The sequence below is a fragment of the Ornithodoros turicata genome, chromosome 3, assembly GCF_037126465.1.
Source record: "Ornithodoros turicata isolate Travis chromosome 3, ASM3712646v1, whole genome shotgun sequence".
Lineage (NCBI taxonomy): Eukaryota > Metazoa > Arthropoda > Arachnida > Ixodida > Argasidae > Ornithodoros > Ornithodoros turicata.
This window is the reverse complement of record NC_088203.1, coordinates 3,268,156-3,292,268: the sequence shown is the minus strand read 5'-3', so window position 1 is coordinate 3,292,268 and position 24,113 is coordinate 3,268,156. Positions and strand designations below refer to the sequence as shown.

Below are 24,113 nucleotides of genomic sequence, written 5' to 3'. Positions count from 1 at the left end.
ATATTTGAAAACGAAACTGAACAAAATAAAACTGCAACCCAAGTGCACGCTCGCAGCCATTGCGTTCGTTTAGTTGTGTTAGTATTGAGGACGTCCTTTTGGTAGTTGTAGTCTTCCTTGTACGCGATTTTTGTCATCCAGAAACCCCGTGTTTTCATTTTGGGCTATGAAAATAACGGCCAGTCCTTGAGCTGGATGTAACAGGTTGTATACGATGAGTGAACATAGGGACAGTATGCTGCTGAGAGTACAGTATAACGTTGCGCCTGAAACGCAGATCTATAACACGCAGTGTTGCTGTGAACCACTGTTGTGTTGGCAACAACAGCAACTACAGTACATTTGCGTTGCTCGAAGATCGTAAGGACGTGATTGCTTGTAACCCATGGCAATCGCTTAAAATTTACTTTCCTGAATTCCTGAACCTGATAAACCGATATTTTGCGCTTCTGCGGAGCTGACCCCGAACCGGACCAGTATGCCAGAACCTGAACACGAACCGAAGCTAAAAAAAAATAAAAAATAAATAACGGTTCCATTCCCTGGTGTCTATATCTCGCCAAGTACCGACACGTAGAAAAAATACTACTTTTTTGCCAGATGTATGTGTACTCCGCGGTGCGGTATTTGTTTTAACTCCGTGTTAGCGCCGCGAAGCACCTGTGGCTATGAGCGGGCGTACACACGTGGAGAGGACAGCAGGAAAGAGTGGTGTATTAGTACGCGTCCCGGGCCGACTTCAGGGGGAACTGCGTCGACATTGGTCTGGAAAGACTGCCGGAAAACCCAGGGAAAGCACTCAAGGTACTGCGATTCGAACCCTCGTGTAACCTTCCAGCAGGAGAATGCGTGCATTCATTAATCGAACTCGGGTGTGACTATATACATGACACGTATACTTTGAAATCGCTTTTCGGATGAATAGGTTCAACGTATGCCACACGAGCGTTACACGACGCAATGTGTGATTCTTCTGCGAGGGCCTCACTTTTACGTAAAAGCGCGTAACAGATGCGTATACGAAGAGGGGAGTCAAGTCCTGTAGATCACATAAACAAAATACAGAAGCCGACACTGAAGATTTTTGTTTAATTTGTACAAGCTTTCGCGTGGAGGTCCACGCTTCCTCAGGTACCAAGGAACCACCAACCACCCCCACCACCCCCACCCCCACCAACCACCCTTCCTCAGGTACCTGAGGAAGCGTGGACCTCCACGCGAAAGCTTGTACAAATTAAACTTAAACAAAAATATTCAGTGTCGGCTTCTGTATTTTGTTTATGTAAAAGCGCGTAAAAAAAAAGAAAGGAAGAAAAAAGAAAAAAAACCTCCTTCGGTCGAAGCTCCAACAACGATTGGAATATGTGCAGCAGGAGAACCCGCGCGAAATATATTACAACAAAATCCCCGCCCAGCCAATCTGGCATATATACTGTTCTCGAAACATCCGAAGCACGTCATTCCTGTAAAGCAAACTTGTCTGCAACACGCGTCTGCATCTCCCAATCCCTGCATTCGCCGCTTACGAAACGTGGGCAATATTACCTTTCTACAATGCCGATGACAGAATGAAGGGGGACCGGGAGAAATGTCATCTGCCTCAGGCATTCTGAGCGCTTCCCTCTTTCGTGTATTTCGGCAACCATGCTTCCTATACACAGTGAGGCAATACGTTTCTGCAAGAGATGCCATTTTGGAACCCTTAGGGTGGATATGTGTTGGAGAAAAATGTAGGATCGTCATTTTGAGGGGTGAGGAGAACCGTAGGGATGACTGTCATTGAGACGGAACTTGTATTTGTTTTATTTTTTATTATTTTTATTTTATTTTTTTTGGGGGGGGGGGGGAGGGGGAGTGAAATCGAGCTCACCAATATCGTGAAGTCACCGGGGAATGAAATGTTTAGCGACCGTTTGGAATAACAGCCGCTCAGTTGGATGGAAGATTTTGTTTTTCGTTTCGATTTGGGAGTTTAATCTATATGATTGTTGTTTGGGATGTGTACACAGTGTTGCTGGGAGAAAAATCGTATCAAGTGAAGCGAAACCCACTTCCTTTTCGTGCTCTTTGCTCTAACTCGCGCTTAATGTTCGTCGCTGTGTGTGTGTGTGTGAGAGAGAGAAAGCAAATGTGGTGGGAGCTATACGGTTTAGTGGACGCACGCCGACAAGCCATGTCGTCACTTTCCATGCGGGATAGATCCAGCGGACAACGCCTTTGATGGTACTCGGGCCGCTATCCCGCGGTTCGTGGAGACGCCGTTGCGTATAGCTTTCGACTGGACGCCCCCCGCAGTAACCGACCGTGTTTCTGCACAAGATCTGCGCAAGAATGTCCCAGCCGCTTTCTGTGTGGAGTTGAGGAATATCGGACAGACCCTAATTGTCCGCGAACGCTACTTTGAAGCCCGTCGCTGCCTGCAATCGCAGTTGGCAACATTTGGGAACCCACAAAGCGGGTAATGGGCGTACCGAACTCTAGCCAAACATTTTCGGGATGTTCGGGGGGGGGGGGGGGGATATGTTTAATGCAAAGTAAAAAATAAAAAAAAAAGGGAAAGGTTGGCTTGCTATTCCCTAAAGCTTTCAAGCAAACAAAAGAAGATACAAACAGCTGCGATACAGAAAATTATGAAAAAATACGGAAGAAATACAGATGTTAAGGCCAACACCAAGTTGTAATGATTAGGGAACTCCGGGGAAGTGAAATGGAACTTACGCAGCTCCATCACTTTATTGCCTCGCATTATTCTCGTGTGACAGTAATTTCACTCTTTCTTTACCTTTTCTTTCTGTCTTCTTCCTTCTTCGCATTCCAATTTGTCCCTCCATTTTCACCTCAATCCCAAGCGGTTGCTGAGCAGTCGTTTTCAAGTGTTATGGAGCGTTATGCAGAATTTACATTCGTCGAACTCCCATCCCAATATGTTTATCTTTAAGTATCCATCCATCGTGCAGTTTGTCCGCCAACGTAAGTTGTGAATTAATGGGGCTATAAATAGTCGTTATTTTTGTTAATAAGCGCTCGAAGTAACGTTGTAGTGTTAGTTGATTCCTGTTAAGTGAGATGTAATGATCTACTCAAAGTCGCGACATCGTTCTCTATTGACTGGGGATTTCGAATGCGCTTAGAAAGCCGACGTTGGCGCAGCGTCAAGATGAGGGAGTAAAGCAGGAATGCGAGTTAGCAGGAAAAAATAACAGAACGTTCCTGCGTTATAATTTTTATTTCGGTTCCTTTACAAAATCATAATTTGAGTTCAAAAAATTCAAATTCGAAAAAAAAAAAAAACTAAATCAGGCTTCACTGCAGAGCACAAGAGCTTGAGGAGAAGCTGCCCTTACGAAGACCGATTGTGTTGCTCCGTGAACGCATTATGAACTTTCTCGCCGCTAAAGATGAATGTAAACCGCCGTGTTTTCCACTGACCTCGGCTACTACAGCGCTTCCTTAGGAAGGATGCCTCCCGCCTCGCGTCTATTCGTATGAGTGAATGGGAGTGTGTCCGGTAACAATGTAAGTGCTAATGCATATTGAGGGCGTGTGTGTCTATCAGCGGAGCTTGGTACGGTGCTGAGACGGCAGCTAAGTATGGTGCATCTGGTATCATCACTGACCTGAAACCTGAGGGTGTGGACTCGAGTCCCACTGCTTTTTTCAACAACTTGTGCCATTTTTTAATCGAAGCGGTCAACTGAGCTTCATGTGTGATGTTAGTACTTGTGTGTTTTATTGACTCCAGTTACTACGACACTTTGCATTTGAATTGAATGCATTATTTCACATTTTTACAATGTGGGTAGCCAGAGCAAAAACCCAAGCAGCAAAATGTACTGAAAGTTGAGTGCAATAGGGGTGTCAGGGTAGGTGGAAGTCCTTGAACAGACTAGTGAAACTAAAGAACATTGATAAGACACATACAGTCCACCCCTATTGCACTCGACTTTCAGTACATTGTGCTGCTTGGTAAGCTGCAACAACAACAATAACAATAAACACTGAAGCTTCCCTTGACTCATTCGTGTACAAGCGTTCGTGTTGCAGTAGCTTCCAAATGGTACGCTGGTACCTTATGTATATAGGGTCTGACCTTTTCTGGTTAAACCCGATTCCGCTCGATTGTTCCCTCCCGAATCAGTTTCGGACGCATTCGGGTTAAACCCGATTTCTTCCCGAATTCCAATCACGTATTATGTTGTATCATGTATCACGTGCACGATAGAAATCTGTGCACACGTTCGATGAAAATATCATCTGAGTGCAACGATAAACTACGCGAAGCACATTTAATGTTACATCATGTGGTGGTTGTGACTACCCAAGCAGCACAATGTACTGAAAGTCGAGTGCAATAGGGGTGGACGGGTAAATGGAAGGCCTTGAACAGGCTCGTCACACTAAAGAACATTGATAAGACACATACCGTCCACCCCTATTGCACTCGACTTTCAGTACATTGTGCTGCTTGGGTATAAATCGCGAGGAAAGCATGTTTGATCAATACGTGCACCTCTGATTACGGGTGCTTGCTGGACTGAAAGAAAAACGTACCCTGATAACACCCGATTGTGTCAATAACACCCGATTTTTCCCTCCGGAATATGGTAAAGGCATTTAACCCGAAAAAGTCAGACTCTATAAAGACAGACGCTATACTTATCAAGTGTGGTCTGCTGCGCGAAAGCTTTTACAAGTGAAGCTCCAGTATTTATTATGATTATTATTATGCCTGTACTAATCTGGACTAGATTGAACTTTTGAGAGGTCCTCGTTGCTATACTACGACACCCTAAGGTGGTTCCTGTATTTTTGAATTTTTTTTTTTTTTTTTTAAAGCTATGGATACCGAAGAAAACTTCGTGATTAATTTCGCTCTGAGGTGATGAAACTTGGAGGATAAGAGGATAGATGGAGGATGCTTGCGTCACAAAGTTCGCGGCCTTTCTATGATGATGCACGGTTATATATATACAGCAAGATCGATATGTATCGAAAGTATAGATCACAACGGTGGGTGCGAATTGGGCTCCGTTCACCTCGGCGTCCAGTTCGGACTAGAGATCACGCGTTAAACCTCCGGTGTGTGTTCGAGGAATCGATCTTTGGTCGTCCATTAGACCTTCCGCGTGGAATGAGCGGGACTAGGCATCTTTTACGTCTCAAACGAACATGGCTCGGGCGAAAACGTTAGAGGGGGAGGGGGAAGCTGCTAACAGTTCCGGTAATTAACCCTAACGGAAGCGCACTGCGGCATGTTGCTAAATTAAACGGAAATGGGGGGGGGGAAGGAATCGTTAGGGGGCGCTGTGGGACGATGGAAAGAGGGAGGGAAAGTAGTGGGGGGGGGGCGAGAGGGTTGTTAAAACAAAAGGTCTCTGATTGCTGGTGCTGCTTTCGAAAGGAGTTTTTTTTTTCCTTGCTTTTACTCTCTGTTACTAAGAACTCGATCAGGGAAAGGACAGATTTGTTATACTCTGGCTCTTCGTGCTCGTTTAAGAAGAAAAACCTTTTTTGGAACTCGGGGTCAGTCTTGGGTGTCGGTGCGTAATTATGGACTGCCTTTGTTCGAGATATATATGCCGCCTTCACAAATACCCCGGGTTAAAGTCGACCACTGTTTTTTTTATTACATAAAACGGCTTTTTGGGTGGAAAGAAAGTAATTTAATCGAGGCATCGTACGAACCTTTTTTTTTCTTTTCTTTTTTTTTTTGTCGGTACAGATGGTGTTGGCTGCCATACCAGCAACGACGACGCTGTTGACTATTTATGTGGTAAAACGTTGTGAAAAATACGACGTATTCCACCTCACCAAAACACAGTTTTAGTACCAGAAACAGTATAGTGACTTCTGAAAAAAAAAATAATAATAAGGTCACATGACAGGAAACAAATATCAAACACAGACAGGAAACAAACGTCATTGGACTCTAGAGCACACACAGCTGACGAATAATTTTCGGTCACGAATAAACGAAGGTCATAATTACGCGGCCTCGAGGTGAAGGTCTCTACATGGCGCAACAAAAAACGAAACTGAAGGGCGTTTCCTCTCACGAAAAAACATAGGCGTTGTCTTAACCCAGACCTTCGTTCGGAGACCGACCATCCTATTGTTATCGTACGTTATTCGCGCAACACTTGTTACGGATTTCGGGCGTCAGCCGCTGTCACAGAGTCATTCTTACCTTCCGCGGTTAATACTACTGACCCTAAAAACTACTTTCCATTCTTCGCTTTGGAAGAGTATGGACAAAAAAAAGAAAAGAAAGAAAATGGTGGTGCTACGTTGTTGAAACCGCAGGACGATTGCGCCGCCGCGTCTAAAGACAGTAACGAAGCAACGCAGCCGCCCTTTTTTGGGGAATCCTGTTCTGATTGGAGGGTGGAGCCGCGTTTCCGGTTCCGGTTTGGGCTCAGCGTCGGCATTCCTGTTTTGGCGTTTTCGAGGGGAAATTTTGGGTGCTCTGGTTTTGGGGGGGGTTGGGATTGGTGCGCGTCTGTTTAATGCGGAGGCCTCGGATGCTAGGTCTTACTCGCGGACGAATTCTCACCACGACCTACACCTTTAAAAATGAACTTCACCACATAGCACACTCCTAGCCAACCATCATCCAGGGTGATATTGTTCCCTTCCTTGATTTGTTGAAAACGGGAGGCGTACGCCTTTTTGTGACACTTATGCAGAAATGCTAATTGTCACAAAAAGGCGTACGCCTCCCGTTTTCTACAAATCATGTGAGAGAACGATGCCACTCGGGATTATGGTTGGCTTGGAGCGTGCTATGTGGTGAAGTTCATTTTTAAGAGTGTAGTATAGGAAATAGTAGTAGTAGGTTCGTACTACTATGGAGTGAATTTAGCAAACGTTACATATTTTGATCGCGTCGTAAAAATAGAAGATGACGTTTCTGATGGCGCTTCAAACTTTGCAGACTAGATAGTCGTTTTGTCTTAGGTTTTATCGATATTATTTTTTCTTTATTTTTTCAAATGTGTCACTTTATAGAAGAAAAGTCACAAGCTAAGCAGATTCCCACCCCATGCATTTCCTATGGCCTTATACCGCAGCAACCCGCCATTTTGTTCCTCTGTCTCCTTCACGTTCACATCACCACGTATAGATGGCGCTGCCTGGAGACGAAGCACAACCAAAACTTATGGAACAACCAAGAACCACATGGACGCGATGCAGGGTTTCGAGGCAGTGCCACCTATACGCGGGAATCTGAACGTGAAGCAGACAGAAGAGAAAATGGTCGTTTGCGGGCGGTATTGGTCATATAGGAAATGCATGGAGTGAGAATTTGCTTTGCTTCGAACTTCTTTGCTACAAAGTGATAACATTTAAATATATATATATATATATATATATATATATATCGATAAATCGCAAGTGAGTATCAGTCTGCAAAGTTCCAAGCGCCAGAGACGTTCTCTCGTATTTTTACGACTCGATGCAAATGTTATAAATGGTGTGCGATGGAAATATGCGCGCGTCGTGGCTGGTGGTTTGAATGCTCTGTCGCGTGGATACTGGAAGATACGGGGCGTTCACCGTAGAAAATACCGTTTTAAAGTTAATTCGGTCTGCCTATACGGTGGCCGTTTGGAACCCGTGTCTTCTGCTGCTCTGAATTGTAGAGGACTACTTCACCGAATATCTCGACGCTTCCGACTGAGTGTACCTTTCCCGAACTCTCTCCTTAACCCGTCGAAGTTGTCCTTCGTATACGGATAGTGTATCTCCTTGTGTGAAAGAGACGTCTGACGAAGACCGAAAGCTGCTCCTGATAAAGATAATCTATGTACCTCGAAGAATGAAAGTTGTTTCCGGTTACGTTAACATTGTCCTTGAAAAAGAGAGACGTCCCGAGAAAAGGGGAGCTTCCTTCCTGCTTGGTACTCTCTCTCTCTTTATGTACTAATAAAGAATGTACTTTGAAGAACAATAGGACCTGTAAAGTTCGATAAAGATGTCCCTGCGAAATAAGGATGTCCCTATAGGAGGATGGACTTATTTTGTTTTTCGATTTCAACTTTCTCTCTTCTTCAACACGAGCCGAGAAGAAGAAGTAGAAAATAAAACCCCTTCCTCATTTCTCCCGCGGCCCGATTTCCGAACTCAATTTCCGGTGACCGACGCGCCCCACCGCGTCGAACGCATGCAGCAGCGTCGTTAGAAAGGGGGGGGGGGGGCCTTCCAATTTTCTTCTGATACAGCGCCTTCTGACGACAGTGGTCGTAAATTTTGCATTCCACACAGCGCTTCGCGCCCTCCTTTCCGTGACTTTATTAACTTATGAGCAACAACGTTCTTTTTTTCTCTCTCTCTCTCTTCTCACTGCCTGGTTGCATTGCTTGATGAAGATGGGCAGATTGGGGAGGAGGAAGAAGAAGCTGCAAATATCAGACGCTGTTTCGAAGGCAACAAAGAATTTAATAAAGAGAGCGCGAGGAAAAATGCCACGCGAGTTAAGCCTAGATTGGGGTTTAGTAGAAGGGGGGAGACAAACGAAAGTGGAGAGGGGGAGGGGGGAGGGGGAATTATGTAGCAAACAAACTATAGCAACTGCCACGAGTGAGCATCTCATAGTGTGGAGGAGGTTTTGTTGCGAGTGCTCGGCGAGCTTGTCCGTTATTGTGTTTTCTGCTTGATTTATGTGCTTCATATCTGGCAGCAGTTGTTTTGCAGTACACGTGTAGGAGTCACGCTTTTTTTTTTTTTTTTGCTGTAGAGGGCAATTTTAAAGTTAGGGAATGATTTACTGTCTCCTTCCCGTTGTTGTTCTGAGTGTTACTTTGCGTCGAAATGGGAGGCGAAGCACTCATGTCTGCTGAAATGTTGAAAACTTCGTTAAATTGGACTTTTGATCCTGTTTGTACAATTTTTTTTTTAAATTCAGACTTTTAGTTCTATACAGACGTTAATCGGCCCAAAAAGCTTCCCCAATTCCTCAGGTGCAATTTCTTAGTGGTTTAGAATCTAAAACGGAACTATATGGTCTTTAGTTTAAGAACTTATTTATGAAATTGTATTCACTCCGCTACCTGGCTTGCGAATATCAAGTGATTTTATCCGAGAAAGTCGAAATTATTGTGCAAATCGGACGATCAAAAGAGATGCTAAACCTTAATTTTTAGATTTTAGATATAGACGTTGGGCAGAAGCTTGCATATGTCAGAACCACCCCGCAAGGAGTCAAATTTAATGGCCCTCTGCAATAATGATGTAAGTGAAAATTTGTTCTTTGGGAGACTGAGGAAAGCTTTCGTTTTTCGAATTGGAATTTTAGACTCCAATTTTCGGACTTCTATAAGTTTCTCTCGAAAGCGATGGTTAATTTACATCGTCATTGCGGTGAGCAAGTGAATTATTTCTAGATTTGTCTTAGATTTTTTTTCCATACATGTCGGCCCGTGGGCTCAGCACAAACGTTTATGTACCTCCTTTATTCTTTCATTATCCAAGTAAATACACTGCATATATGCATTCTTTTCATTTCAGTTCAGCTCGTCTTATTTCACTTTAATTCATTTTAATTTAATGTCATTAATCTAGATAATTCATACAAGTTGATCGAACCTTAACTTAATTATTATTCAATATCTTTCATTTCTTCTGTCTGTGCTTACTTTGCGAATAAGGAACATGATAATCTTTTTTAAATTTCTTTCTATAGCTTGGTTCCAAACAACATAGTTCCTTATTCGCGTCATCCCCAGTGCCTGACCACAGAAATATATCTTACTTAACAGGAACGCTACTTTAAACACTTTCTTTGTTCCCTTACAGCACAGCGCCGATGACTCTAAGATCCCGCAACAGAACCAACTTATCCCCGGGATTAAACGCAGGTAAATCCTTTCAGTTACAGGGAGTGTGACACTTTCGTATATGCGGTTGATCGCACCGTATTGTATAAGTATTGTACTACGTGCATGCCAAAGTATTGAAGGAAGAAAAACATGGTCGATCCATTGGTGACTCCGACGGAAACACGTTAGCATTATTAAAACCCTTTTGCAACTCCCCTTCACAACGCCACACAACTCTTCACACCACCCTACACAACGCTAACGCAAGACAGCGTCCGCAGCCAAACGAGCCTTTCGGGCTTCCTCCGATTCAGCTTGGCGACGCCGTCTCGCAGTCTTCTTTCGCCGCCGCTCCTACGCACAGCTTTCATAACCCATGGCGCGACCACGCTGACACGTCTGAGCCTGTCGACCAGCACAGCTGCGCTGGCCGGCGCGCCCTCTCCTCTTCTCCACGCGCCCTCGCCTTCCCTCCTTCCCTCTCCACTCACCGCGCATGCGCGCAGTGCCGCAGCTACAGACAGACCACGCCCCGATTCTTGCGTACCGAGGACTCTAATGCTGACGCTTTAAAATAATCATTCTTCTGCGTGTCGTAGTTTGCAAGATACAAACCCTCGGACAAAAATCTCTGTCAAACTCTTAAACCAGAGGAGCCAGAGCCTCGACCATCCCTATTGGCTCTCGAAAGCACGTGACATCGCCCGCGGCCGCTTCAGAGGCGAAGATATCTCCCGTGATGTGCGTTATAATCGTAAGGAGCTACAAGAAAAGCTGAGAGAGAGAGAGAGCGAGAGAGAGAAATGAGAAAAACAAGGGATTTGTAAGGAGACGACGCCCTCTCCCAAATTCCAAGTCCTGAGAGCCACCATGAGAGATACGGCGATGGTCTTTCAACGCCTATACTGGACATTGCTCGTATCCAATCCAATCCAAGCCGTGCTCGCTTTCCCTCTGGGGCTCGGTGTGTTTGTCTTGTCTCCTGTCATCGAGTGCGCTTGGGTTGTTTCCTATTCCGCAAGCAACGGGTATTGTACCGTGTAATCATTCTATACTTCGATATGTGCGAATGGGGCTTGTATAGGAGATAGTGCGCTATACCGTTCGTGACAACGATAGGCCCGCCATATCTATCGCGGTGGCTCAATTGGTGGGACGTCCCCTCTTCGCCACTTCTCCTTTGTTTCGAGGTATTATGGAAGTTCTCCGACGCGTTCCTTTGACCGGCTTATGGAGAGGACACATCATGACAGGTGTGAGAACAAAAATGGCGTCTAGGTATCCCAGACTGGAGGCCGAACAAAAGGTGTCGGATTAGCTCCTGACATTTAGGGCCGCAATTAACTTTGTCGCCTGTGCTTGCCCTTTGTTGTGGCCATTGTATTTTCCGTTCAAAGGGGCCTCTCCAGTCCTTTATTATCGAGGTAAAAGGTGAGAGATAACAGATTTTTTTTCCCCATCTCTTTCGTCTGGCTTAACACGGTGGCGGCGGCAGCGCTGTTCAGGCCTCAGTGCCTTCGGAAGACGCGGGACCGATCTTTGGAAGGATGGTGTTAATTAACTTGGGGAACAATGTGCGTATTGAAGTGACAAATTGAAGCGGTGTATTGAAGCACACGGTGAATTAAAAAAAAAAAAATGAAAGACAGATGAAAGTCACGGATGGTTCGCTCACACTCCAAGAAAAAAATGAGTACTTTTACTCCTTTTGGGGAGTAATTGCATTGCCACAAAAAATAGTCCCGTTCGGGAGTAAATGCGCGGGAGTAAATGAATGTCACAGAGTGAAGACCGCATTTTACGCGCTGTTGTAAGAGTCCCAGGTACATAATTGGTGCGCATGCATGAAAATACCTTGAAGCAAACCGTCAACCGTGATATATCGAGTGATATAAAATCTTGCGTCATACTAGGGCACAATTTGCGAAGAAAGATGCGCTAACTGTTCCTTACTATGTGTGGCTGGAAAATTGCTACGTTGTCTGAGTTCTACAGCCTTATGTCGTTCAAATTGACCAAGGGCACATATTTACGTAGACTGTTGCATTCAGGAGACCATTCGCGAAGTTTAGTGACAATTTGCAGTCCTGGGGACTAAATGTTGGGTTAGGGGACTAAAATGGGGAGTAATTGCACACTAGGGGAGTAGAAGCTGCAATTACTTCCCGTTTTACTCATTTTTTTCTTAGAGTGCAGATGTACGAGGTCAACCCTGACTGATTTCACGTCGCCGTGACTTGGCCGCATGTGACGGTGATCGACAACAGCCCTTACAATTGGAAGACAACGGTCATTCCAAATGGCCATACGTTTGTGTATTACTGCCAAGAAAAATTAGAAACGTGGGCAAAGGCTCCTCGTCGCTGCTGGGGAAACCGCAGAAATCTTAAAGTTGCCGTAAAGCAGCAGACAGACAAATTATGTTGACAACGCATGATGCAAACCTATTATTTTTGTCCCTTAGTCTCGGGTTTTTAAGTTATCTAGCTATACCACCAGCTCGCTTGCTACCTCTCTATCCTCTCGCTATTACAACAAGTTTTACATGTGACAGGAACGCTAAATATATATCTAATATATATATACTAGTAATATATATATATATATATATATATATATATATATATATATATATATATTACTAGTAAAATTGCGGTAAAACGCCTCCGGGCGACGTCTGGTTGGAAATAATCCTCAATTTGTCGAGCGATCGGTGATCCATGCACAGGGGTGCCATCGAGTGTATTGCTCCCTAGGAACTGTGCGACAGACTGGTGGCGCCGCGATGCGGCCTCCGGAGAAAGTACCTTACGTGACAGCCGTCGGGTATATAGCCAGCTCTGTTCACATGTGACGTGCGGGCGTCTTTTTATGACACACTGGAACCGTTGCACAGCTAACTGTGCAAACACATAAAATAACCCTTCATTAGGGACCAGATGTTTCATTTCCAGCGATTTCTATGCTTCAATGCACAATACCAAAGAGGGCACCAGACTCGCAGCGCATAGCGTTTGTGACACAGTGTTACGCGCATGCAATGCAGTTTCGCCGCCGTACTTGACGTGCAATGCGCAGTATGGTGGCGTCAACGACACAGTGTTGCCCGTAATTTTCCATTTTGATTTTCTTAAAAACCACGAGCGCAATTGGAGACGAAAATTGGGACGTAGGAGTAAAAAGGGGAAAGAGCAAAAGTTTTGTGAGGAGGGACAGCCTCCTGTCAACATCGAAGTTGAAAGACCGCCGTAATACAACATGTGGGAGCAGCACTCCTGCAACGTCTGACCTCCTCGGCTTCCCTTATCCTTGTCCTTATCTTATTATTAAGTTCCCTTATCAACCATAAGGGATATACCTGTACTGCTCCCTGTTCATGGCAGTCTCGAGCCGTCGACTTATATTGAGATCAGAGTTCTATTCGATCACGAGCAACATCTATAGATGTCGTCTGCAAAGTTTCATCCAGTATTTTGAATAAATGCAAAAAGTCAGTGCCTTGTTCACATCCGGTTTCGGCTACACGAAGTCCTATGTGCTTGAGCTGCCTCACCGTGGCGAACGTCGCGCAGGTGTGTAACTGTGATATTGCTGAGGGCTGACTGATGTATGGGAAGTCGTAATCCGCAAGTTTTGACTCCAGTCAATGGACTGTTTTGCTCGACAGAACGGAACTGGAAGCGAGGTCACGTTAGCGAAAGAACAGGCTATCAAATTAATTTGTAAATAATTACTTTCGAATTTCATTGACATATTTTGCTGGCTCTTAGACGGCACTTGACAGCGTCTGTTTAGCTTTGAAAAACCTGCAGGGTGTTACTTACTGCAGACCTACGCATGTTTATAAGGAGTGCATTACGCCATCGCCTTATTGCACAGAAATAATAAGCGTGTCATCTAGATCCTTAGAACGAACTCTAAATTATTTTCTTCTCAAAGTTATCGCCTTCTTATACCACTTAAAAGAGGAAATGCGCGCCAACGTTCGAACCAGGTATAGATATAGAGACAGGAGAAGTTCAACATCCAAAGGATACCGACGGATCACAAATCACCACCTTCCAGGAAAAAGTAGGCGTTATGCCGCGCACGCCACTTTCTCTCGCATCTCTGACACCACCCACCGAGACGTCGTCGAACCACCGTCACGGCAGAAGCTTCCTCCGTGAAACGTTCGACTGTATTTTTTTTTTATATTTCTTTCTCGTCATAATTTATATTGTCCGTTTGAAACTCCTGAGCCAGTATACCCACACACACTTGGCGACAGTCCGAGGCGTTAATCTAGCCACAAAATGGACGGCTTAGAGACCTTGCCGACGACGACGACGACACATTGCCAGCGACGTGCACTCTCTATAAGAGGAAATTATGACCATCGCCGGCTCCGAGATTAGGCTTAACAGCTAGGCCTATACCGTGTGCCGTATTATGGGAACGGGAGGAACTTGGGCGTCGGTCAACACCGGCGTGGCCCAAATGGAAAGGGAAGTGTCTTAAAGGTGTGTTTTTCTCTCGCTGCTGATGATGGGTCTCGAGAAATAACTGTCGTCAAAAAGGAGAAGGAAATGTTGTCGATACCCTGTAATCGTGATGAATCTGTGAGTCGGGGCGGTGGTCTTTGCAGAGCCGCGTATGTGGTGGTATCTAATTGGGGGTCGTGTGCGGTATGAGAATGGCGACGAGCGCTATATCGCCGGGTTGCGTCGTTTGCCGCTGGGAGGTGGATGCATGTGTGCTTGCGGTTGTGGCGTGTGGTGGCGTATGCCGCCGCCTTTTTCGCCGGTATTACTGTTTCCTACGTGTTGACGGTGCATAGCAGGGAACACCGCTCGAATGGGAATCATTTTCAGGCTAGCGGATATAGCTTGGTGGTGGTGGTGGTGGTGGTTGGTAAAATAACAAGGGGAGGTTGAATTCGCGCAAGCGAATTCTGCTACCCCCCAAAAAAGAAAGACGGTACACCCCAAAGCAGAAAAGAAAAGAAAGGAAAAAGAAAGGAAACGGTACGATTGCACCACAGAATGTGCGAGCGCACCGCAAAAGCTCACGGGGGTGAGCGTCTCGACCGCGACAACGCAGGACCGAGCGCGCCGTTCACATCAAGGATCATAGTAATGTCCACGCTCCGTCTAGTATAGAGTTTCTAGTCCAGATTTCACAATGAAATTGACAAGAGCATTGAAGGCCGCGTCCCTGTGGTTAGCGTCCCATACGCCTAAGACTTTCTCTATGCTGAAGTCCCGGATATAGCTTGTTTCGTTGTGAGTGTTGGTTCTCTGGCATATGTGCCATAACCGGTGCCGTTTGGAGCTTAGCCATTGTGGGAAGCCGCGGAGGCGAACTAAGTGCAACACCGTTTCTTTCTCTACCCTGTATTAGAGCACTGCGAAGGGCTGGGCTCACCTGAAGACCCGAGCCCACCCGACGAAATCGGGACTCAGTCTTTTGACTACGGGCTCTTGCCGGCTTCGGGTCCAGTCCGAGAGTTCTCCATCCTGAGTCGGGTCGGGCCTTTTGTGAAACATTATTTCACATTATTTAATCCTCGACATTCGTTTTCAAAGAGCATGGGCCCTTCCTCCGTCTTTCTGCTAATGCTACAACATATATAGGCGTCGCGTTATTCTCGACTTCGCCTTGTTGGGGATCACTCCCTCGTCGCGGCGTGCACCGCAGTCTGGCGCGGGAGTCTCGGAGCCAACACTGTTGTTACAAGCACAAACTGCATCAAAAGGCTGTGCTTGTGCGTTTCAGATATGTGTGATTTGTCTCTGCATCATGTGGGTTGAACCTGTTGGACGGATCGCATTAGAAATCTCCCTATGCAGATGCGGGCCGGGTTGAGTTCTGGTAGCCGGATCGGGCACTCGGGTCGGGTACGTGCCGCGCCGGACCGGGCTGAGTTTTCGGCAGCCGGGTCGAGCTAGGGTTGGGCAAGACTACGCGGCTTCTGGTGCGGGCCGGGTGGTGTCAGTAAATTCACGCTCGTGCAGCGCTCCTGTGTGCCATTTTCCGGCCTCCAAACCAGTTAGCGGTGTAATTTTCTTTTGCATTATTATTCCACGTTAGCACCGCGAAACAGCCATGGCTATCAGCACTGTGCAGACATGCATGAACACATCGCGTCTTGCGTCACGTTGCAAATACTTTTTTTTACTTTAGCACTGGTGCACCAGACTACACGATTATTTGTTATTAATCTAAAATGAACAATCTGCTTTTTACACCCGCATTGCTGAACGGCATTTGATACTGACAGTTAAGTAAACTTTATAAACGCACTATTGTTTCACAAAGACACGCAACAGCATAATTCCCCTAGCAACTTGCCTATATGCTTCAATGGCCGTCATTGCTAGCGCACACTACATCACACCGTAACAACTCCCTGTTCAAACAACTAAATTTAGCCCGGCGTAAACAGACGCGGAGTAATTAATGTTTGCTCCGAACTTTTCCCGCTTCAATCTTTTTCCGAGTCGGGGGAGGAAGTAAGCCTTCTGTAGCCCTACATGTTAAAGACGTTGTTGTTGTTCTTTTGCTTGTCGATGTCGTTGCAAGACGTTCGTACATTCAATAGAACCGACGTGCTTCGATGTTTGTTGCCCTTCATTCTAAACGTGCCGTCGCGTCGTTTGCGCTTCTCATTTTACGCTTCTTAGATGCATTGTGAAAAACATGGACTGGATGAATGCAAATGCAACATTAAAGGCAGGATCACTTGCTCGAGAAAGAGTCGCAGTCAGCTAATTCGCAACGGCTTCCGAAACAGATGGCAGAGGAAAATGTACATTGCGTCGTCTCCTTGGACTGATCGTCGGCGTAAAACTCGTCTGCTTCGTTTCATACGTTTTGTTTCATCTGTTCAATACTGAAACAGACGTCCCATTGCGCCTGTTCGTTTACGAAACTTCCTCCTGTTTGGCATATCGTCAGCCAACTGCCAGCGGTGTATTTCTTGGGCGCTTGTTTAACCTGGGTCGCGCGCCGTCTATTCCCCGAATGTCGTCTGCATACATGACATCGTCTGCTCAAGCTTTTTCCGTTCTGACACGCAGGGCAAGCCAATTTTTAAAACTCTACGCATTCTAAATATCGACAGTCGAACGGAGAATTTTCGGTGTGTATTGTGCCTCGTCGATATTAATGGCGTCTCAAATTACAGATGACTAGCATCACTCTGCGACCTGACGCGCGCGAACACATTTCTCGCTGGAGGGCAAACGGTTCTGTAAGCAAGCTTTCCTCCATCAAAGCAGTGAACGCTCTGCAATCTCCCGCCCAATTTTTCATGGCGACATCTTTCCGCTTTTGATCTCCGGCAACTTGTTCTCTCTACACATATACGGCCACCATTTTAAATATCTCCAACCTCCTCGCATCGGCCGTCAGTTTCAATTACTCTTCTGGGTCGTCTAGCCCATTGTACACCACTGGGTTCCCCCTCTGACGCGCGGCGCGAGAGAGACCCCTTTTATCAATTCTTTCCAGGGTTTGCGGAGCTTTATAGCTTGCCCCCCCCCCCCCCAGCCCTCCCCCAGCTTCCTTACTTAATGGTGGTTTGGGGCGAAGATAGCATTGTCTTCCATCGGACGCCGTTGCCGTGTTAGAACGACTCTGCTGCGTTCCTGGACGCGTTGCTAGGCCTAACTCTACGCTGTGATATTGATCGGGGTAATGAAAAAAAAAAAAAAAGTGTAATGGTAGGAAGAAGTCTCTCTCTTTTTTCTTTTTTTGGTGGGAGCGTAGTGAAAATATTGCCGTGATTGTATTCATGAAAACAGTTCTCCTTTCTTCTAGAATTTGTGTACCGTATCAATGTAGAGTTCTCAGCAGTCGTGGAGATGTGACACCGCGTGTTTTGAGAAATACTAAGACTAATATATAAGATATTACTACAATATTATTATAATTGGTATATTTATGTAATATATACATAAATATATTATATTATAATAATTTTACTATATGATAAGATATTAATGCGCTAATACATCAACGCACTAAGAAAGAACATTATTCACACATACTTGCTGCTAATGATATTTCCTGCTCCATCCGGGAGGGATATGTTTATTAAAAAAAAAAAAACTATGATAACGACGTTATGTGCAATGTCGTTTCCATATAGGTAGACTCTTCGATGTCTGAGGTATCGAAAACAAAAATGGTCACGCACAGCTCTTCGACATCGGACGAGTTGCACGCACATCGTTTCGTTTCGTCAACAGCCGCGCAATTTATGTCTAATAAATCTAAACGCACAATCGATTCCACTTCTCGGAAAGAGCAGCCATGTTTTCCCCGTACTTGAGCTCTTGACGCCTCGCGCTTCAACGTTGTTAGATGACTTTCTTATCGGACTGCTTATGTAAGCCAGTTTAGGCGCTGAGCCGGTCGATCCACGCACACACTGCCCCGCACACAAGGCGTCTCGTAAAACACACCAGGGTCCGTGCCTTATCTCGTCTAATCCCAGATAAGGTGAGCACACGCGAGAGGGCGCTAATGGTTCTGAGGGCTTTAGGCCTAGCGGGATTCCCGCTTATCTGTGTTTTCCGCGCGATTGGTGGCAGCATCTTCGGATTAATATTCTCCTCCCGCTCTCTACCTCTGTGTAATATAGGGGGCGCTGGTGAAATGTGCACTGGTTGTGAGAGTGCAGGCCTTCTGAATTGAGTAGGAGACTACTATTTTCGACTCGTGGGGGATTTTGGGGATGCCTTATACATTTGTTTAGTGTGCATAAAAGTCAGAGCCGGTCGTGTTACTTTCCTCTTATCTTATCGGCTGTTCGATTACGTAGATTTAGCTCGCGAATCGGAGTGCCTTTTTTTTTTAGAGTTGTAGGCTGTTTCGGTTTGGGGTTTACGAGGTCCCGTTAGGGATGACATGGAACGATTTCGTAGTCTATTGACGTAGATATCAGTGCATAGCCTATAGATGCGCAATAAAAAGTGCACATTGCAATGTGTGGGATTTATAGTGCCGATTGTTCCAGTGTCGCTTACCTATCGGTATGGTGCTTTCGTTTACGAGCTAAGGGATGTTTCTCAATTTGGTATAGTGTATTTAGAGCGCTTTGGATACGTCGTACGTGTGTTCTAAGACCGTCGGAGGCGCGGTTACTATACATCTGCTCGTTCCCGCGAGCTCTACGCTGAAGTTCCGGGTGCGGTGGAGGACTCACCGATTCCCTGAGGTTTTCCATGAGTTTTCTCGTAGGCTTTCCGGAACGGATGTCGGCATAGTTCCCCTGAAGTCGGCCTATGACGCATACAGACCCCCTGTCTCTCACTTCTTCCATGTATCATATTGCCACACTAGACCTCTCCCTGTTTTTACAAACAAGTGACGTCAGATGGCGCAACAGCGCCGCCAATTTGGTAGACTGGAACTACTATAGAAGAAAAAAAAAAAAGAAAAGAGGGAGAGAGACAAAGCCACAAAAAACCTTTTATGTAATTCCTTACATATTGTTAGTTATTTGTACGGCCTTGTTCTGCTCCATATTCTACCGGTATATAGCCCTATCTTTTCGGTGGCCCCTTTCTAAAGATGGCTACCGGGCTCTCCCATCTTCCGAAGCCTGAAGGGCTCTCGGAGTGCACGTGGTGTCTCCGTACAAAGCAAGCGGAAACTAAAGTCCTAATAACAAACCACAATCCGCACGGGATTACGACGTTGACTTTCGTGGAGCCTTCCGCGGTTAACTGGGAACGCGAATAGAGACACCAAAGCGACTAAACCCGTGACCCGTTTGTGTGTACCATTTCCGTGCTGTTTCGGTTTCGCTATGTCTACCAACGTCATGATCACGTCACAGTGACGTTTCTTCGATTGTTAATTAGTGTTAATACGTAATCAATGAAAATGTATCAATGGTCATTAATATTAATTAACAATAAAGCACGAAGTTCCCCACAAGGCCGTCGTGTACTTTGTACACTAGCCTTCAGACGCTGACCGATACGCTACGCAAGTAGGTCAGCTGTCCGCGCAGCTCTCCAGTTTCTCTCTCTCCTCTGTTGCTATTGCCCGTATTGACGCCTGTACACAGATCGACGCGCCACCAGTCGCTTAACGCTCCTAAGACGAAAAAAAAAAAGGAAAGACAAAATCACCGTTGAAATCGGACGTAAATCCTGCTTGTATCTTGCACATAATTCGTGAAATGTCAAGCGAGATCTAGGTCACTAGTACCATAAATAAAAATCAACGACGCGTAGCGGCGAGAAGAGAAACTAAACTTGCGCGCAAAGTCTTCGACGTCGCTCGCTTTTTTTCGCCAAATCCGTCCCGGGAGTGCGCGGAGGCCTCGTCTCGGTGAACTGCAAATGAGTATCGATGATGTATTCGCGATGGGCTGGGGTGCCGTTAAACGGGAAAACTGTGACGTTTGTTGGATGTAAACGGTCACGATGAGTTATGGGGGATATCGCTTCCTTTACAACGGCTGTTTGTCGATTGTTCGCGATGCAACTTTGGTTGTCGGCTGTCAGACTTCCGAATAAGGAATTATGGGATTTCAACAGTGTTAGCGGGATGTTCTTGCAGCTGGTAGGTCCTTTGGCTGCTTGGCTGCCATGTAAGTATGGTCGTACGAATAGCTTACTGATATTTTCGTTCCGGTACTTATTGGCTCTAGTTTGGATTGAAATGTTCTGTATTATGGACAACTGGCTTTGGAACTGTCTATGGTTACATCGTGTGGCTAAACGCGTGATTGTTTATGACGTTGAGCGTTTGTTCTTGCAGGTGGGGGGAGGGTTAAGGCGAAGACTGGGATAAAGCTTAAAGTATCCGTTGTCGAAGGAGGCAGTTGTTTCCTCTATGGAATAAACGGAATTGTATCCTGCTAGCTAGCTCCGGTGGCCGTTTGTTCCTTGCCATGTCTAGGACAGGCATTTAAACAACCTATTCCTGGTGAAACATAGGTTAGGCAACAAGCGAGCTGGGGATAAGTATCCATGATAGCAGAACCCCGAGACGAGGTACAAAAAAAAAGGACACACACACAACGTCTCCGTGTGTCCTATACCTATGTCGTTTCGGAAGGCAATACTTTCTGTACGTCAAGGGTGCCAGCCTACGGTCTTACAGTACTGTAGTACTTCCCGTTACCTATAGTACTGTCTTTCTTTCCGTTTCTTTTTTGTTATAGTAACCTTACATGAGCGAATTGTAGGGTGAAATGTTCCACTATCCTCCTGTCCTGTCCTGTCCTGTCCTGTAACTTTCAAAGCTGACTATACTCAGCAACCGCTTGGGATTGAAGGAGGGATAGTTTACAGACTGTCCTGTTTTTTTCTCCTGTCCTTTTCGAGGCTGTTTGTTCCTTGTATTATTCGTAGCTTTGAAGTATAGGGCTCCATTGATTAGAGGAGGGCGCGAAGCTTTCGTCCGCTGCATATAGCTTTTTTTCACAGATGCTATATGCAGTGCTGTCTTCCTATACGGGCTCTGCTATATTCGTCATTTGTATTCACCGGCTGTGAATGCACTGCGCGTACGTGCCCGCTAATGTACTCGGCAACATAAACAATGTTTTCTGTGTCCCCTTCACATCGTTTTCAATGCAAGAAACATTTTCAAGAGCCCGAAAAGGAAAACTTGAAGGAGAAAGGAGGTTTCCTCAACAGACAGCTCAGCTACAGAAAGCATTTCTCAAGTTTGGACACAAAAAAACTGCGAAAGTCGGCGCTGTATGAAAGAAAACTTTTTTTCATATGTACGAACAAAATCTCTACGCTGCACCGCTGAAGGTATACTGATACTGTAACGTAGTATAAATGCATATACTTATACTGTTTCATCGTCAATACTAATACTGTTTCAAATATATAAACTGATGTGAGAGCATCCAGAGGAAGCCTCTCCATCTGCATGCTCAGTAGATCGCCTAAGGTTTAAAACATTTTACGTAAAGTAAATTTCTCTCTCCAGTTGATAAAATATTTACGTCAACGCGTCAATAGAGAACGCGCGGTGTTGAGCTTCAGGGGTCTACTTAGCGGTTGTTGTTTATTAAGTATACTTGTTTCACATTCAAGGTCAGGTTGAAGGTCAGTTTTTTTCTTCCCGTCCAGTATACTGCCGCGCCGTTTAGAGGAATGAACTCCCGAACGACATATTGTTCATTGGTTTGGTATATGTTTTAGCAGTCTGAGCCGAGCTCAATTAAGTGCTGCTCTCCTGTCTCTTATATAACACTACATCATCCCGTATTTAATCCACATTTTGGTACATTAATACTGATATCATTTAAATGTGTGACCACACACAACACTCGATCAGATTTTATCATTGTACTTGCGCATTAAGACCTCGGACGTTATTGCGCCAAAAAACATCCTTGGTTTGGTGGAATCAAGAGCGCTGTAGAATTTAATTTTTCAATTTAATTTTTCCTCCTTGTTGGCTGTGTGCGCTGCTTATGCTTTGACTGCTAGATGGCAATTAGCATTATGCCAAAATAAACACATAAAATGCGCCGTAATGATAATAAGAACACACATGAGGGCGGTCACGTGGAAGACGCATAATTATGAAGAACGTCTGCTCGCGTGGTTGCTAGGAGTGGACAGCGACCAATTACCTAACACGCTCTGGTACCACATCAGTGAATAAATGATAGCTTTGCTTAGTCGCACTTCCATTCCAGATTTCCGTGGATGCATTCCGTCGACTGCTCGCATCAAGAATGCATGCATCTCTTAGTCGTTAGCCTTTGCATAAAACATGCCAAAATTGCACGATAACCAGTTCTTGCATTTGGCGGTCACTTGGCGAAGAAGAATTGGTAAAATACAAAAAAAAAGAATAAATATAAAGTACCACGAGGCTTGATGTGGCTTGAATACACAGAAACGTTAAGGACCGCACGAACAAATGGAGGATGACTAAAGGATTAACGAGAAAAAAAAAGTTCCTGTGTGTGTGGATAAGGTCGCTAATTAATGTGAAACTCTACTCCTCTGGACTCTGATTATGTTTTCTAATCATAGCTATGAGTCAGTGCGTGCCACAAAAAGTGTCCACCAATTAGCGCAGTGACTGTCCCAGAAGATTAAAAGTGTCCCCCCGTCAGCCTTTTTGCATTGTCTATCAAAGGTAACCCGAACCCACTTACTTTAAAGAGCTTGCCGCTCCTATATAAGAGTGACTGACTGCTGCGCCCTCTCCAGGGAAAGGACGGTAGCTCAAATATGAAGCACACCGACTCTTATTTGTTCACGTATGAATCCAGGGGAGAGACTTCCTTTTCAAAGTTTCGCTCGCTATGTGCATTGTGTCAACATTGGCTAGAAGGAAGAGAGTGCAGTTTGCATTTCGGTATCCAGTTCCTGCTATGATTGGCGGACAGGGGAGACTCGCTTTAATCAATCCTCCTGTTGTCGTTAGACGTATAGTGCTGAAGAACGACGGGGGAGGACGCTGCAGTCACTACCGTTGGTACACATATGAGTCACAGCAGCGACGTCTAGCGTGATGTGTGGAAGAAATGAGGAAGCGGCATTGGCCCTTTGACAGCGCATGTTATCTCATGGGTTTGAGCGTGTTTTGAGTGCTGGAGGTTCTGCGAAAATGTTATATAGTCGAGGCTTCCGCGGGATCCTGGTATCATCTGTGAGAGTGTTGAATGACGATGCAAAATTTGACAGTATACTGGCAGTCGGTTCACGGGGTGTTCCTTCGAAACTTTGAACCGACGATGTTCTGCAGGAGCGTTAAAATTTAGGCAGTACTAATTATGCAACGGGACAGTATTTTGAGTTTGAACCGGTTTTATAGACGCATATGACGGTGCAGTTCGCGAAAAGAAACGACCTATCAGATTAATAGTGTTGAATACGAAATATCGAACCGAGAGTAAATAACACGTCCACTTGAGACACGCGAGCTTTTAATTCTTCCCCACAAGTATAAACTAACTTTTACATTCACCGTTCCGTGCCACTCAGCAGGTTTTTCTTTCCAACACCAACACGCCTATTTGTTATGCGCCGCTGCATCTCCGCGGTTCGATCTTACGTGTGTACAAAGCATAAAAGACATTGTACGTATATAAACATGAATATTTTCGAGAGTCGTTCTTTCCACGTGCGATTCGACACTTGGAATGGCATTCGCCCAGGACAGTTGGCGCTCTTCGGTCTAACTAGCCCTTGCGCCTTATAACCGCCTTTCTTTTTTTGTTTACTAAATCTTCATATCCCCATATAACTGCAGATACACAGACAAATAGCCTAACTATGGTAGCAGTTTTTTTTAAACGAGCGGTGTCCGATT

The 24,113-nt window shown here is 45.3% G+C and overlaps 1 long non-coding RNA gene across 1 annotated transcript in view; it reads left to right on the top strand.

The window, feature by feature from the left end:
• LOC135387837 (uncharacterized) overlaps nucleotides 1-24,113 on the top strand; it is a 223,149-nt gene that overhangs the window by 103,792 nt on the left and 95,244 nt on the right. The window contains exon 2 of the long non-coding RNA XR_010421256.1: nucleotides 9,796-9,857. This is a non-coding gene — a long non-coding RNA (uncharacterized LOC135387837). The remainder of the gene's footprint in view (nucleotides 1-9,795; nucleotides 9,858-24,113) is intronic.